The following is a 16598-nucleotide window of genomic DNA, read 5'->3' as shown; positions in this document are numbered from 1 at the left end:
GCCCACCAGCGCCCTCGAGCCTCCTCCTCTCTTTAGCCATCCCTTGGCATCTGCCATGCGTCCACCATGACAACTTGTTAACTTCTGCTCAAATCTTTTGTTTGGGTATCGTGCAAAAGAAAGCTCTATAGCTTACACATGAAGCTTGCTATGATTATTGCGCTGGAGAAGCCTGAGTTCTGTACTTGAGAAGCTTCTCTTCAGTTTTGCTTATTGAGAAAAATTTATTTCTGTCTGCCAGAAGCTTTTACCGAGGTATCTTGCGGAGAAAGACGGGGTATCGTGGGCCGGAAATTGTTCACATATCATGCTGAGGCAAATTGAGGAGCCTTACATCATAAATTTCTTCTGATAGTGTGTGGAAGAAAACTGAGTTTCTTACATCCAAAGCTTCATATTGATATGCAGACTGAAATCCGTACACACCCCCATAATATTCTGAGGCTAGTTATTTGCATGAGAAAAATGGTTTGACTATCTTCCTTGAGCATATCACATCCTGACTTTATTTTGGATGGTAACATGTTTCAAGCATCATGCATTATTGAGCCAAACTTTATATAGGATCCATACCTCTATCTAAAAATATACCTTTGGTCTTGCAACTAACTTGTCTTTCTGCTGGCTGGATCATAACTGCTGTGAGGATTTTGCACTGATGTAGACTCGATGCTGATAATCAATCCAATACACCATTGGTATTCTGAGTAGATATTAATGCCATAATGCAGTTGACTAGGTAGACCATAATGTTTTAGCTGATCTTCTTCCAAATATTTGAAATCCATATTACTTCTTCGAGTCCGGTGTCGGTTGAGGAGCAACTCTTTATAGGGAAAAAATAATCTAACCCCGCGGCCCAAAAAAAGAAAGAAGCAAAAGAAAACTCAACTAAACAAAAGCACACAACAACAAACAATTCACACACAATCAATGTCACATGTTACTGCTAGTCACACAATTGCATGCCTACTTAAGCACACAAATCACGCGGGATCTCCGGTTCTATGATCTAGCATGCTGTGACGATGTGCACGAGGATGAATAGATGTGTGGAAGATTTGGTGTAAATAGCGCTACACCAAGTGCTAGCTTAGCCAGGTGGCAACCTGAACTAGCTCGGAGGTGAGGACGCACTCGGTAATCATGTAGTGGGACACGAAGGTCGCAACCACATTATTATCAAGCGAACGGAAAAAGATTCGTACTCGTCCAAGAAATAGGATAGCGGGGAAAATCTAAGGCTGCTGACATTGCCCTTTCTTGATAACTAAGATCACTAAGGGTTTCCAACACGACAAAATAAAAGAACGATTCGGGATAGAAGCATGTCCATCATAAAAATGATAGGCAGGACTGAAAGAAAGACATCGGCACAATACCTGAGCACCATTGCAAACAGTGTCGGGATCACTTGGCATCACTCTGCTGGGACAGAAATGACACCAAACACCGAAAGAAAAGGGAATGGAGAAATGCGAAGGTTGAGTGGTAGTGGATCTGAACCGATGCCAGCCACACTCACCAGATAAACCGTTAGCAACAAATAATAATTCTATATGTATGCTATGGAACAAACAAATGCAATCATCAAGCCAGACTCTATACTACCGATTTCTACCGGTTTCTACCGCTCACGCTGACTAGGGCGTCCTACAGCTAGACCTGCTCTGATACCAAGCCTGTGGCACCCCGGCTCAAAGAAACCAGAACGCCCTATATTCTAGCCCAGAGATCAAGATTAAGTCTTCTGGAATACGACACTGCTTGACATAGAACAAATCAGCTCTTATTACAAGAATAATAATACAAAGGTCTGATGTTAGAAAGGTTCACATCAACATGGTGACACTACGCCTGCGATACAACACTTGCTCTATGCTAGCAGCGGAACAACTCGTAGCAGTGGAAATCTTCTAGCAGCAGAACAATGACGAAGGTAGTGACCTCCACTCTGTAGGGACTCTGGCTGGGATACGATCTAGCTCGCACTAATGGAAGCCACAACAAGCAATGAAGTAATCACGTCATCACCTGCAATCTGGCATGACACGCCATGTCAGTACATTGAATGTACTTGCAAGCTCACAACAACCAAAAACATCAAGGCAAGACAACAACACAACATTAAGCAGGTTAATTAAATTAACAGCTACCATGATACAATAGCAACTACTAAGCATGGTATGAAACTACTACAATACTGATAAATCACCATCTCAGATCTCCATAACCATATCTCTCTTGGCTAACCGGCCAAGCAATATAACATCTCGATCACCTCGTGATCAAAACCAAACGATGATTATTCCGGTGATCACAACCATGACCAACACTTGGTCTCAAATGGTGATCTTTCTGGCGATCACTACCATGACCAACACTTCGTCCCCAAACGGTGATCTTTCCGGCAATCACTACCATAACCAACACTTGGTTCCCAACATCATCAACATCCTGCCAATTTGTACCGCTCAAAATGTCCACATATAAATCACCTATAAGTCATTTCGTCATGTGAGTGTTGATCGAACGGTGTGACCTATTACGAACTTACGCCCATGACCGAGGACGCGACTATCGATAGTTTAAACACACACACTCTGCAGAGGTAGTGCACTTTACCCACACCACAGAACCCATGGCCTCGCACTCCCATTCGGGTGGACCAACAGCGTTATGAATAAACCGATCTACTGCCAGAACACTCTCCCGGCCACTCCGACTCACTCCCCACTGGGCTAGTCCTGGGTGGCCCCGTGTCTACCAAAGACACCAACGGCCACCATTGTGGAAAAAACAATAAATCGTCCCAAATTGGGACAAAAGCGCTTATCATCCAACTATGGGCACACAAGGTTATGTCTGCTTACCGGGCCAGGGCACCGCATGCCCATAACCTTCCCTCATTGGAGGCACCGGCAAGAGGCACGACAATAGACCGCATTAGGGCCTTCCCATAAAGGCAAATGTGGCTGCACTGGAAAAAGCCCGGTTCGGTGGCACCTGACCAACTTAATGACAGAATTTAACCCCAAAAATATAACTGTGATAACTGATACTCCGATGTCAACTATCAAACTATAATCCAAGTCATAGCAATATCCAACAAATAATCCAAGCATAATATCATCATCTCAAAATACTCCAAGGGTAGCACAACACTACTACCATGATGAACCCGAAAACAATAATCCTACTACTCCAATAACAATAATAAAGCTATTCGGCTAAGATCCACATGTAAACACCATCTCTTAAAATAATACTCCAAGCAACAGAACGTCAACTAGCATCATGAAAATAATCATACTAACCACTAATAATCCAAAGGCAGCATGATATCCAAAGTAATACTCCAAGATATAATAACAGATACCATCATGGAAATAATCATAATATCAACAACTAATACTCCAATGGCAACATGATACTCATGAACTACAAACATAACTCCTAGTAATCCAAACAATAGCATGTCAACAACAAGATCAAAATAATACTCCGAGAAAATGTCATGCACAAAGTCTTGTAGCTAAAGCAATATTTTAAACAAGTTCAAATAGATTAAACCATGTCACTGCATTACAATGATGCAAATGGAGGATGTGGCTTGCCTGGGGTGGAAGAAATCACCGCGAGAAAGTGCGAGAAACTCGCGGAACGAATCACCGGAAATCATACTCTCTCGGAGGGGGCTAATAAGGGCAAGGGCATAATGGTCATTTTCAGAATGTTAAAACATGCATAAAATGATTCCAACAGAACGGTCTCGACGAAACAAAGAAGTGGGCTTTGGATTCACCTGATTTGGAGCTACGGTTAAAGAGATATGAATGTTTTTCTGCCAGGGACCTATCTGTAACGAAATCCTCACAAACAGGCCCTCAGCCGAAAAACAGAAAGCGCCTTCTCAGGAAACGTTTTCCAGAACAGAAAGCATATTTTGACTCAAAGAAGAAGCAGAATGAACTTTTGGTTAGCAAAGGCATACTCCCTGGAGTACGTCTCCACTTATCCAGCGTGGCAGAGGGGGCCCGTGGCGCTGGTCAACACTGAGAGGCCGACAGGTGGGCCCCGTGGCGCCTTCTCTCTCCCCCCTGCTGGTCTCCTTCTTCCTCCCGGCGAGCTCCTGCGAGCTAGAGGCAGGGGCGCGCTGCGGGCGACCGTTCCGGCGGCCTGAGCCGTCTCCGGCGACACTCCGGCCACCGAAGTGACCAGGAAGAAGAGCCGCATTTGCTTAGAGGGTCCTTTCCCGCCGAGAAGCAGCAGAGGGAGCAGGGCTCCGTCTCCAGAGACGGACGGTGGCGACGGCAAAGATGGAATCAGGGCTACGGTGGAGGGCAAGGAGAGGCAGGGTTCGAGAGGGGTTCACCGGGGTTGAGGAACTCTTCTGGAGGTGGAAAGGAGGAGGGATGGGCTCAGCCTTGAGGGAATTTAGGCAGATGGCCGCGGCGGCCATGCTGGCCAGGATAGGCGAGGAGAGCTCCTGGAGCTCATGGGAGAGGTCGGGGAGGCTTTGCTAGGGTGGGGTGAGGTCGATACAGTGCTCGGGAGGGGCTTGGGTGGTCTTTATATAGGCGGGACGAGAGGCATGGGCTCGGGAGCCGCCGGGCATGTCCGGCCAAGGCTCTGACGAGCTCCTCGAGCACAAGAGGGTGCAGGAACACGACGAGCTATTGATTCAGAGGTCACGAAGGGGTAGACGATGCCGGAGAGCAGAGGAAGAGGCCGAGGTGAGCTTGAAGCCAGACGGAGCACTGTGCCCCCATGGGCGTTCAGCAACGAGCGTCGGTGAGGAAACAGACGGAGGGGGAGAGGGTCCAGAGGAACAGCAATGACGAGAGCTTGCTACTAGACACACTCATGAGCGTGAAGACGACGAGAGGGGGAGGGGGACGTTCTGGGCGCGGCCATTGCACGCCAAAGCGGTGGTCACCGCGCCGACTGGCATCAAGAAGAGCCAAATGGCTGGCCATTGTTGTCCAGGGGTAAGTCCTTCGAAGGGAGGTTTTAACTGTGGTGGTAGCTTGGCTAAAGGTGAAGTGGTTAGATGGTAAATGAGCTCTGAAGTTTACTGCAGTAAACTTGATCAACCCAATGTGATCAACAGAGAGATGTTATGGGTCAAAAGTTATGTCTTGGATGTTTAGGCTAGGAAGGACTACAGTCCTAGGGAGTTTGAGGAGAAATGGACCAAGTTTTACTGCAGTTGCTTCATAATTAACCAAAATGGTCCAGAAACTTGGGCATGATGATGCACTCACATGGAGTATCAACTTAAGCTCAACTTGGGCAAGGCATAGTTATTTGATCATATGAAGATGATGAGAAAGGTTTCATACCATTTGGATAAACCAAAATGGTACTTCCTTCACAAGCATCTCCTCTAGACAGAAACTTGCAAAAGTTCTAGAGGGATAATGGCTTGATGAAAAATTCCCAAAATGGGTGGATATATGTTTTATGGGTATAAGAATGATCTGGTAATTTATCAGGATTTTTGAAGCAATATAAAATACACTTGCTTCACAACCTGAAAATATTGCCAGAACCAAAGATTTGCTCCTGTGCTCACATAGATGATCGGATGGGGCTGCAAATGGGTGGAGGTGGTTAATATGAGCATATTAAGGAGTGTTCAAAAGTACAGCGCATTTGGATATTCCTAGCTAGTACTTCCTTCACAATGGCTTATGTTTGACAGATACTTTGAAAAATTGCAGAGGAAGATTGGCTAGGAAAATAAAGTTAAACTTGTGCATGAGGCAATTATTTGGACATATAAGCATGCCCAAGGAGTTTGGGAGCAATCAAGAAAATATAGGTGGCACTTCCTTCACAGAAAACCACACTGGACAGAAATGAAGAATAATTATTGGGGAATTATTTTTGAACTGGCCAAGGAAATGTTTGGGCATATTTGAGCTATATACGACCCAAAGGAATTATGAGAATTATTTGGGGATTTTTTAGATGGACAGAAATATAGGTTGATTCACAACCTAGGGCTGATAGGGTTATTCCTTTAATAGAAAAAGGAATTTTCCCAAGAAAAGAATTTTAGAGTTTGATCAAGAAGTGAAGTGACATGATCTTGGCAAGGTTTTGAGATTGATGAGCCACTTGGGAGGGGGAATGAGGATGATTTCCCAGGTGGCAAGGCCATAGAACCACTCCAAAAAGAAAAACATAGCAAAAACCAAATAAATCAAAAGAAAAAGAAAAGGGCCAAAATCCAGGATGTTACAAAAACCTTCGGGAGATTATATAATGAATTTTTACCGACCGAAAGAAGTATCGTGCAAGAAAACAGAGTCCGGAGAGCGCACGAGGTGCCCACAAGGCAGGGGGCATGCCCAGGGGGGTAGGGTGCACCCGCCACCCTCGTGGACGCCTCGTGTCCTTCCCGGACTACTTATTTTCCTATTTTCTTAAATATTCCAAAACGGAGAAAAATTGCTATTAGAACTGTTTTGGAGTCGGTTTACTTTCCGTACCACATACCTATTCCTTTTCGGAGTCAAAAACGTTCTAGAAAGTGTCCCTTATGTATTCCTCCAGGGTTACAGTTTCAATAACATTAGTTTCAACATTTATAGGATTACCTGAGATATAATGTTTGATTCTTTGACCGTTCACCACCTTTGGATTTGTGCCTTTGAAGTTGTTGATTTTTATGGCACCGGAATGATAGACCTCCTTGATAATGTAAGGGCCTTCCCATTTAGAGAGAAGTTTTCCTGCAAAAAATCTTAAACGAGAGTTGTAAAGCAAAACATAATCATCTACATTAAACTCACGCTTTTGTATCCTTTTGTCATGCCATCTTTTAACTTTTTCTTTAAATAGTTTGGCATTCTCATAGGCCTGGGTTCTCCATTCATCAATTGAGCTAATGTCAAATAACCTCTTCTCACCGGCAAGTTTGAAATCATAATTGAGCTCTTTAATAGCCCAATATGCCTTATGTTCAAGTTCAAACGGTAAGTGACATGCCTTTCCATAAACCATTTTATACGGAGACATACCCATATGATTCTTATATGCAGTTCTATGAGCCCATAATGCATCATCAAGTTTCTTGGACCAATTCTTTCTAGATCTATTAACAGTCTTTTGCAAAATTAATTTAAGCTCTCTATTACTCAATTCTACTTGACCACTAGACCGTGGGTGATATGGAGATGCAATTCTATGATTAACATCATACTTAGCAAGCATTTTACGAAAAGCACCATGAATGAAATGTGAACCACCATCAGTCATTAAGTATCTAGGGACTCCAAACCTCAGAAAAATAACTTCTTTAAGCATCTTAATAAAGGTGTTATGATTAGCACTACTAGTTGGAATAGCTTCTACCCACTTAGTAACGTAATCAACATCAACTAGAATATGTGTATATCCATTAGAGGAAGGAAATAGTCCCATATAATCAAAGCCCCAAACATCAAATGGTTCAATAACAAGAGAATAATTCATAGGCATTTCTTGACGTCTACTAATATTACCAATTCTTTGACATTCATCACAAGACAAGACAAACTTACGTGCATCTTTGAAGAGAGTAGGCCAATAAAAACCGGATTGCAATACCTTATGTGCAGTTCTATCTCCAGCATGGTGTCCTCCATATGCCTCGGAGTGACACTTGCGTAGGATCTATTCTTGTTCATGCTCAGGTACACAACGTCTAATAACACCATCTACTCCTTCTTTATTAAGGTGTGGGTCATCCCAGAAGTAATGTCTTAAATCATAGAAAAACTTTTTCTTTTGCTGGTATGTGAAACTAGGTGGTATGTATTTAGCAACAATGTAATTAACATAATCAACATACCGTGGAGCAGTACGAGAAGTATTTATGACTGCTAATTGTTCATGAGAGAAGCTATCATCAATAGGTATTGGGTCATCAAGAACATTTTCTAACCTAGACAAGTTTTCTGTAATGGGGTTCTCAGCTCCCTTTCTATCAAGAATATGCAAATCAAATTCTTGTAGCAAGAGAACCCATCTAATAAGTCTAGGTTAAGCATCTTTCTTTTCCATAAGATATTTAATAGCAGCATGATCAGTGTGAATAGTTACTTTAGAATCAACAATATAAGGTCTAAACTTATCACAAGCAAATACAACTGCTAAGAATTCTTTTTTAGTAGTAGCAGAATTTCTCTGGGCAGTGTCTAGAGTTTTACTAGCATATTGAATAACATTTAGTTTCTTATCAACTCTTTGTCCTAGAACAGCACCTATAGCATAATCACTAGCATCACAGATAATTTCAAAGGGTAAATTCCAATCAGGTGGCTGAACAATAGGTGCAGAAATCAAAGCTTTCTTAAGTGTTTCAAATGCTTCTACACAATCATCATCGAAGACAAAAGGAATATCTTTTTGTAAGAGATTAGTGAGAGGCCTGGAAATTTTAGAGAAGTCCTTAATGAACCTCCTATAAAAACTGGCATGACCAAGGAAGCTTCTTATACCTTTGATGTCCTTGGGACACGTCATCTTTTCAATTGCATCAACTTTAGCTTTATCAACTTCAATACTTCTTTCAGAAATTTTATGCCCCAAGACAATGCCTTCATTAACCATAAAGTGGCACTTCTCCCAATTCAAAACAAGACTAGTATCTTCGCATCTCTGCAAAACTCGTTCAAGGTTGCTCAAACAATCATCAAAAGAGGATCCATAAACGGTGAAATCATCCATGAATACCTCACAAATCTTTTCACAAAAGTCAGAGAATATAGCCATCATGCATCTCTGAAAGGTAGCAGGTGCATTACATAAACCAAAAGGCATACGTATATAAGCAAAAGTGCCGAAATGGCAAGTAAAAGTGGTCTTTTCTTGATCATCTACTGTCACAGGTATTTGAGAGAAAATAGAGTAACCATCTAGAAAGCAAAAATGTGTATGTTTGGATAGTCTTTCAAGCATTTGATCAATAAAAAGGTAAAGGGTAATGATCCTTTTTAGTAGTTTTGTTTAATTTGCGGAAATCAATTACCATCCTATAACCTGTAATAATTCTTTGCGGGATCAATTCATCTTTATCATAAGGAACGACAGTAATACCTCCCTTCTTAGGGACACAATGTACATGACTTACCCACTGACTATCAGCAGTGGGATAAATTATACCTGCCTCAAGGAGCTTTAGTATTTCCTTTCTTACCACTTCTTTCATCTTAGGATTTAACCGTCGTTGGTGATCAATAATTGGTTTGGCGTCTTCCTCCAATTTTATTTTGTGTTGGCATAGTGTGGGACTAATGCCCTTAAGATCATCAAGAGTGTAACCAATAGCAGCACGGTGCTTCTTCAGAGTTTTCAATAATCTCTCCTCTTCCTGCTCTGAAAGGTTAGCACTAATAATAACAGGATATATCTTCTTTTCATCAAGATAAGCATATTTAAGAGTATCAGGTAATGGTTTAAGCTCAAACATGGGATCACCCTTGGGTGGTGGAGGATCCCCTAGGATTTCAACAAGCAAGTTGTGTTTCAAAATAGGTCCCTGTTTAAAGAATACTTCATCTATTTCCCTTATTTCATTCATAAACATATCATTTTCATGGTCTAGCAAATATTGTTCGAAAGGATCATTAGGAGGCACGGCAATAGAAGCAAGACCAATAATTTCATCCTTACTAGGCAATTCTTTATCATGGGGTTGTCTACAAAATTAGCAAAATTAAACTCATGAGGCGTATCCCCAAAACCAATAGTAACAACATCCTTTTCACAATCTATCTTAGCATTAACAGTGTTCAAGAAGGGTCTACCAAATATAATGGGACAAAAGTCATCTTGTGGGGAGCCAAGAACAAGAAAATCAGAAGGATATTTAACTTTCCCACACAAGACTTCAATATCTCTAACAATCCCAATTGGTGAAATATTATCTCTATTGGCAAGCTTAATTGTAACATCAATATCTTCTATCTCAGCAGGTGCAATGTCATGCATAATTTCTTCATATAAAGAATGAGGTATTGCACTAGCACTAGCACTGGTATCACATAAGCCATGATAACAATGATCTCCTATTTTAACAGAAATAACAGGCATGCCTACAATAGGTCTATCTTTCTTAGCACCGGGTCTAGCAATTCTAGCAGCTTCATCACAGAAATAAATAACATGCCCAGCAATATTATCAGCCAAGAGATCTTTAACCATAACAATAGTAGGTTCAACTTTAATTTGCTCAGGAGGTGTATATGTTCTAGTATTACTCTTATGAACCACGGTTGAAGCTTTAGCATGATCCTTTATCCTAACATGGAAAGGTGGATTCTCAATATAAGTAGCAGGAACAATAGGATCATTATAAGTGATAGTCTTTTCTTCAACTTTAATAGGTGCAACTGCTTTTACTTCAGTGGGAGGATTATATTAACCACTTCTCCTTAGGGAGATCAACATGAGTAGCAAATGATTCACAGAAAGAAGCTACTATCTCAGAGTCAAGTCCATATTTAGTGCTAAATCCATGAAAAGCATCGGTATCCATAAAAGATTTAACACAATCAAACTTAGGTGTTATACCTGACACATTATCTTCGTCGGAATCCCAATCTTCAGACTTGCGTTTAATTCTTTCCAATACTCCCATTTGAATTCAATTGTCTTCATCATATAAGAACCATCGCAAGAAGTATCGGGCATGGAGCAATTGTTGAGAGAAAGCCGAGCATGAAATTTTTGAATAATCATTTCTCTTAAGAGCTCATGATTGGGACATGAATATAACATTGACTTAAGCCTCCCCCAAGCTTGAGCGATGCTTTCTCCTTCGTGAGGTGCTACGTATTGAGCTTGCGTTGGTTTTCCTTGAAGAGGAAAGGGTGATGCAACACAATAGCGTAAGTATTTCCCTCAGTTTTTGAGAACCAAGGTATCAATCTAGTAGGAGGCTCCTCACAAGTCCCACACACCTACACAAACAAACAAAGAACTCGCAACCAACGCGATAAAGGGGTTGCCAATCCCTTCACGGCCACTTGCGAAAGTGAGATCTGATAGAGATAGTATGATAATATAAATATATTTTTGGTATTTTATGATATAGATTGGAAAAGTAAAGATGCAAATAAAAGTAGATTGAAAGCTTCTATGATAAAAGATAGACCCGGGGGCCATAGGTTTCACTAGTGGCTTCTCTCAAGATAGCATAAGTATTATGGTGGGTGAACAAATTACTGTCGAGCAATTGATAGAAAAGCAAATAATTATGAGATTATCTAGGCATGATCATGTATATAGGCATCACGTCCGTGACAAGTAGACCGACTCCTGCCTGCATCTACTACTATTACTCCACACATCGACCACTATCCAGCTTGCATCTAGAGTATTAAGTTCATGAAGAATAGAGTAACACATTAAGAAAGATGACATGATGTAGAGGGATAAACTCATGCAATATGATATAAACCCCATCTTTTTATCCTCGATTGCAACAATACAATACGTGCCTTTCTACCCCTGCTGTCACTAGGAAAGGACACCACAAGAATGAACCCAAAGCTAAGCACTTCTCCCATGGCAAGAAAGATCAATCTAGTAGGCCAAACCAAACCGATAATTCGAAGAGACTTGCAAAGGTAACTTAATCATACATAAAAGAATTCAGAGGAGATTCAAATATTTCTCATAGATAAACTTGATCATAAACCCACAATTCATCGGATCTCGACAAACACACCTTGAAAAGAGTTACATCGAATAGATCTCCAAGAAGAGGAAGGAGAACTTTGTATTGAGATCCAAAAAGAGAGAAGAAGCCATCTAGCTAATAACTATGGACCCGAAGGTCTATGGTAAACTACTCACAACTCATTAGAGAGGCTATGGTGTTGATGTAGAAGCCCTCCGTGGTCGATTCCCCCTCCGGCGGAGCGCCAGCGAAGGCGCTAAGATGGGATCTCGCGGATACAGAAGGTTACGGTGGTGGAAATAGTTTTGCGTGGTCACCCCTGATATTTTTAGGGTTCGTGGGTATATATAGGAGGAAGAAGTACGTCGGTGGACGCCCGAGGGGCCCACGAGATAGGGGACGCGCCTAGTAGGGGGGCGACCTCCACCCTCGTGGCCGCCTCGGGAGCTTCTTGATTTGCACTCCAAGTCCTCTAGATTACATTCGTTCCAAAAGTCACGCTCCCGAAGGTTTCATTCCGTTTGGACTCCGTTTGATATTCCTTTTCTTCGAAACACTGTAGGCAAAAAAACAGCAATACGGGCTGGGCCTCCGGTTAGTAGGTTAGTCCCAAAAATGATATAAATGTGTAAAGTAAATCCCATAAACATCCAAAACAGGTAATATAATAGCATGGAACAATCAAAAATTGTAGATACATTGGAGACGTATCAAGCATCCCCAAGCTTAATTCCTGCTCGTCCTCGAGTAGGTAAATGATAAAAACAGAATTTTTGAGGTGGAATGCTACCTAGCATATTTCTCAATGTATTTCTCTTTATTGTGGCATGAATGTTCAGATCCAAATGATTCAAAATAAAAGTTCATATTGACATAAGAAATAGTAATACTTCAAGCATACTAATAAAGCAATCATGTCTTATCAAAATAGCATGGTTAAAGAAAGTTATCCCTACAAAATCATATAGTGTGGCTATTGCTCTATCTTCATCACACAAAGTATTTAATCATGCACAACCCCGATGACAAGCCAAGCAATTGTTTCATACTTAAATAATCTCAAACTTTTTCAATTTTCACGCAATACATGAGCGTGAGCCATGGACATAGCACTATATGTGGAATAGAATGGTGGTTGTGGATAAGACAAAAAGGAGAAGATAGTCCCACATCAATTAGGCGTATCAACGGGATATGGAGATGCCCATTAATAGATATCAATGTGAGTGAGTAGGTATTTCATGCAACGGATGCACTAGAGCTATAAATGTATGAAAGCTCAACAAAAGAAACTAAGTGTGTCTGCATCCAACTTTCTTGCTCACGAAGACCTAGGGCATTTTGAGGAAGCCCATCATTGGAATATACAAGCCAAGTTCTATAATGAAAAATTCCCACTAGTATATGAAAGTGATAACATAGGAGACTCTCTATCATGAAGATCATGGTGCTACTTTGAAGCACAAGTGTGGTAAAAAGGATAGTAGCATTGTCCCTTCTCTCTTTTTCTCTCATTTTTTTCTTTTTTTTCTTTTCTTTTTTTTATTTGGCCCTTTTTTCAATTGGCCTTTCTCTTTTTTTCTTCTTTTTTTATCTTTTTTTATTTGAAGTCCGAAGTCTCATCCCGACTTGTGGGGGAATCATAGTCTCCATCATCCTTTCCTCACTGGGACAATGCTCTAATAATGAAGATCATCACACTTTTATTTATTTACAACTCAAGATTACAACTCGATACTTAGAACAAGATATGACTCTATATGAATTCCTCCGACGGTGTACCGGGATATGCAATGAATCAAGAGTGACATGTATGAAAAATTATGAGGTGGCTTTGCCACAAATACGATGTCAACTACATGATCATGCAAAGAGCAATATGACAATGATGATGCGTGTCATAATAAATGGAATGGTGGAAAGTTGCATGGCAATATATCTTGTAATGTCTATGGAAATGCCATAATAGGTAAGTATGGTGGCTGTTTTGAGGAAGGTATATGGTGGGTGTATGGTACCGGAGAAAGTTGTGCGGCACAAGAGAGGCTAGCAATGGTGGAAGGGTGAGAGTGTGTATAATCCATGGACTCAACATTCGTCATAAAGAACTCATATACTTATTGCAAAAATATACAAGCCATTGAAAACAAAGTACTACGTGCATGCTCCTAGGGTGATAGATTGGTAGGAAAAGACCATCGCTCGTCCCCGACCGCCACTCATAAGGAAGACAATCAATAAATAAAATTGTGCTCCAACTTCATAACAAAGTGGTTCACCATACGTGCATGCTACGGGAATCACAAACTTCCACACAAGTATTCTTTAAATTCACAATTACCCAACTAGCATGACTCTAATATCACTACCTCCATATCTCAAAACAATTATCAAGTATCAAATTGATCATATCATCCAATTCACTTCTATGATAGTTTTTATTATACCCAACTTCGATGCCCATCATTCTAGGACCAATTTTATAACCATAGCAAATACCATGCTGTTCTAAGAGACTCTCAAAATAATATAAGTGAAGCATGAGATATCAACAATTTCTTCAAAATTAAGCCACCGACGTGCTCTAAAAGATATAAGTGAAGCACTAGAGCAAAAATTATCTAGCTCAAAAGATATAAGTGAAGCACATAGAGTATTCTAATAAATTTCAAATCAAGTATTTCTCTCCCAATAGGTGTGTACAGCAAGGATTATTGTGGTAAACTAACAACCAAAGACTCATATCATACACGACGCTCCAAGCAAAACACATATCATGCGGCGAATAAAAATTTAGCTCCAAGTAAAGTTAACAATGAACGAAGACAAAAGAGGGGATGCCTTCCCGGGGCATCCCCAAGCTTAGGCTTTTGGCTATTCTTGAATATCATGGGGTGCCATGGGCATCCCCAAGCTTAGGCTCTTGCCACTCCTTATTCCATAGTCCATCAAATCTTTACCCAAAACATGAGAACTTCACAACACAAAACTCAACAAGAAATCTCATAAGCTCCGTTAGTGAAAGAATGAAAAACCACCACATAAGGTACTGTAATGAACTCATTCTTTATTTACATTGGTGTTAAACCTACTGTATTACAAGTTCTCTATGGTTCATACCCTTACATACTAGCCTTAGATGCATCAAAATAAGCAAACAACACACGAAAGGCAGAATCTGTCAAAAAGAGAACAGTCTGTAGCAATCTGTAACTTTCGAATACTTCTGGAACTCCAAAAATCCTACCAAAGTAGAACGTATTAGGAAATTTGTCTATTGATCTACAGAAAAAAGAATAAACGCAAAAACACGTTTATGTGATTTATTGAATTTTTTCTCGTGAGCGCAAAGTTTCTGTTTTTCAGCAGAATCAAATTAACTATCACCATAGGTTATCCTATAGGCTCTACTTGGCACAAACACTAAATAAAACATGAAAACACATCCAAACAGAAAGTAGATGCAAAATTTATTACTAAACAGGAACAAAAACAAAAAACACAAATAAAATTGGGTTGCCTCCCAACTAGCACTATTGTTTAACGCCCCAAGCTAGGCATAAAAGCGAGGATAGATCTAAGTAGTGCCATCTTTGACACTTGATTCATAAGTAGCTCGCGTGATAGATTCATAAGGTAATTTAATTTTCTTTCTTTGAAAGTTCTCCATGCCTTTCCTTAATGGAAATTGGAATCTAATATTCCCTTCCTTCATATCAATAATCGGGCCAATCATTCTAAGGAAAGGTCTACCAAGAATAATAGGAGAAGCAAGATTGCAATCTATATCAAGAACAATAAAATCTACAGGCACACAATTTCTATTTGCAACAATGAGAACATCATTGATCCTTCTCATTGGCTTTTTTAATGTTGGAATCCGCAAGGTGCAAATTTAAAGAGCAATCATCAAGATCATGGAAACCTAGAATATCACATAAAGTTTTCGGAATTGTGGAAACACTAGCACCCAAATCACATAAAGCATAACACTCATGATCTTTAATTTTAATCTTTATAGTAGGTTCCCACTCATCATTAAGTTTTCTATGTATAGAAACTTCCAAATTAAGTTTTTCATCAAAAGATTGCATCAAGGCATCAACAATATGTTTGGTAAAGGCTTTATTTTGACTATAAGCATGCGGAGAATTCAACACGGATTGCAACAAGGAAATAAAATCTATTAAAGAGGAATTATCATAATTAAATTCCTTGAAATACAAGATAGTGGGTTCAATGCTATTTAAAGTCTTGACCTCTCCAATCCCACTTTTATGAAATTTAGCATCAGGATCTAAAAACTCTGAATTATTGGGACGCCTTTTAACTAAAGTTGACTCATCTCCAGTCCCATCATTATTAAGATTCATATTGCAAAATAAAGATCTAATAGGGGACACATCAATAACTTTAAGAACTTCATCATTATTTTCATGGAAACTAGAAGAACACGCCTTTATAAAGCAATCTTTCTTAGCACGCAATCTAGCGGTTCTTTCTTTGCATTCATCAATGGAACTTCTCATAGCTTTGAGAGACTCATTGATATCATGCTTAGGAGGAGTATATCTAAGTTTCAAAGAATCAACATCAAGCGAGAGTCTATCAACGTTCCTAGTCAAATCATCAACTTTAAGCATTTTTTCTTCAAGCAAGGCATTAAAATTCTTTTGAGAGATCATAAATTCTTTCAAGCTATTCTAAAAATCATAGGGCAATCTATTAAAATTATCATAAGAATTATTGTAGGAATTTCCATAATTATTAGAGGAATTACTAGGGAACGGTCTAGGATTAAAGTTTCCTCTATAAGCATTGTTGCCAAAATTATTCCTACCAACAAAATTTACATCCATAGATTCATTATTATTCTCAATCAAGGTAGATAAAGGCATATCATTGGATCAATAGAAGCACT

Source organism: Triticum dicoccoides, chromosome 1B (assembly GCF_002162155.2).
Source record: "Triticum dicoccoides isolate Atlit2015 ecotype Zavitan chromosome 1B, WEW_v2.0, whole genome shotgun sequence".
Taxonomy (NCBI): Eukaryota; Viridiplantae; Streptophyta; class Magnoliopsida; order Poales; family Poaceae; genus Triticum; species Triticum dicoccoides.
Note: the sequence above shows the minus strand (reverse complement) of the source record.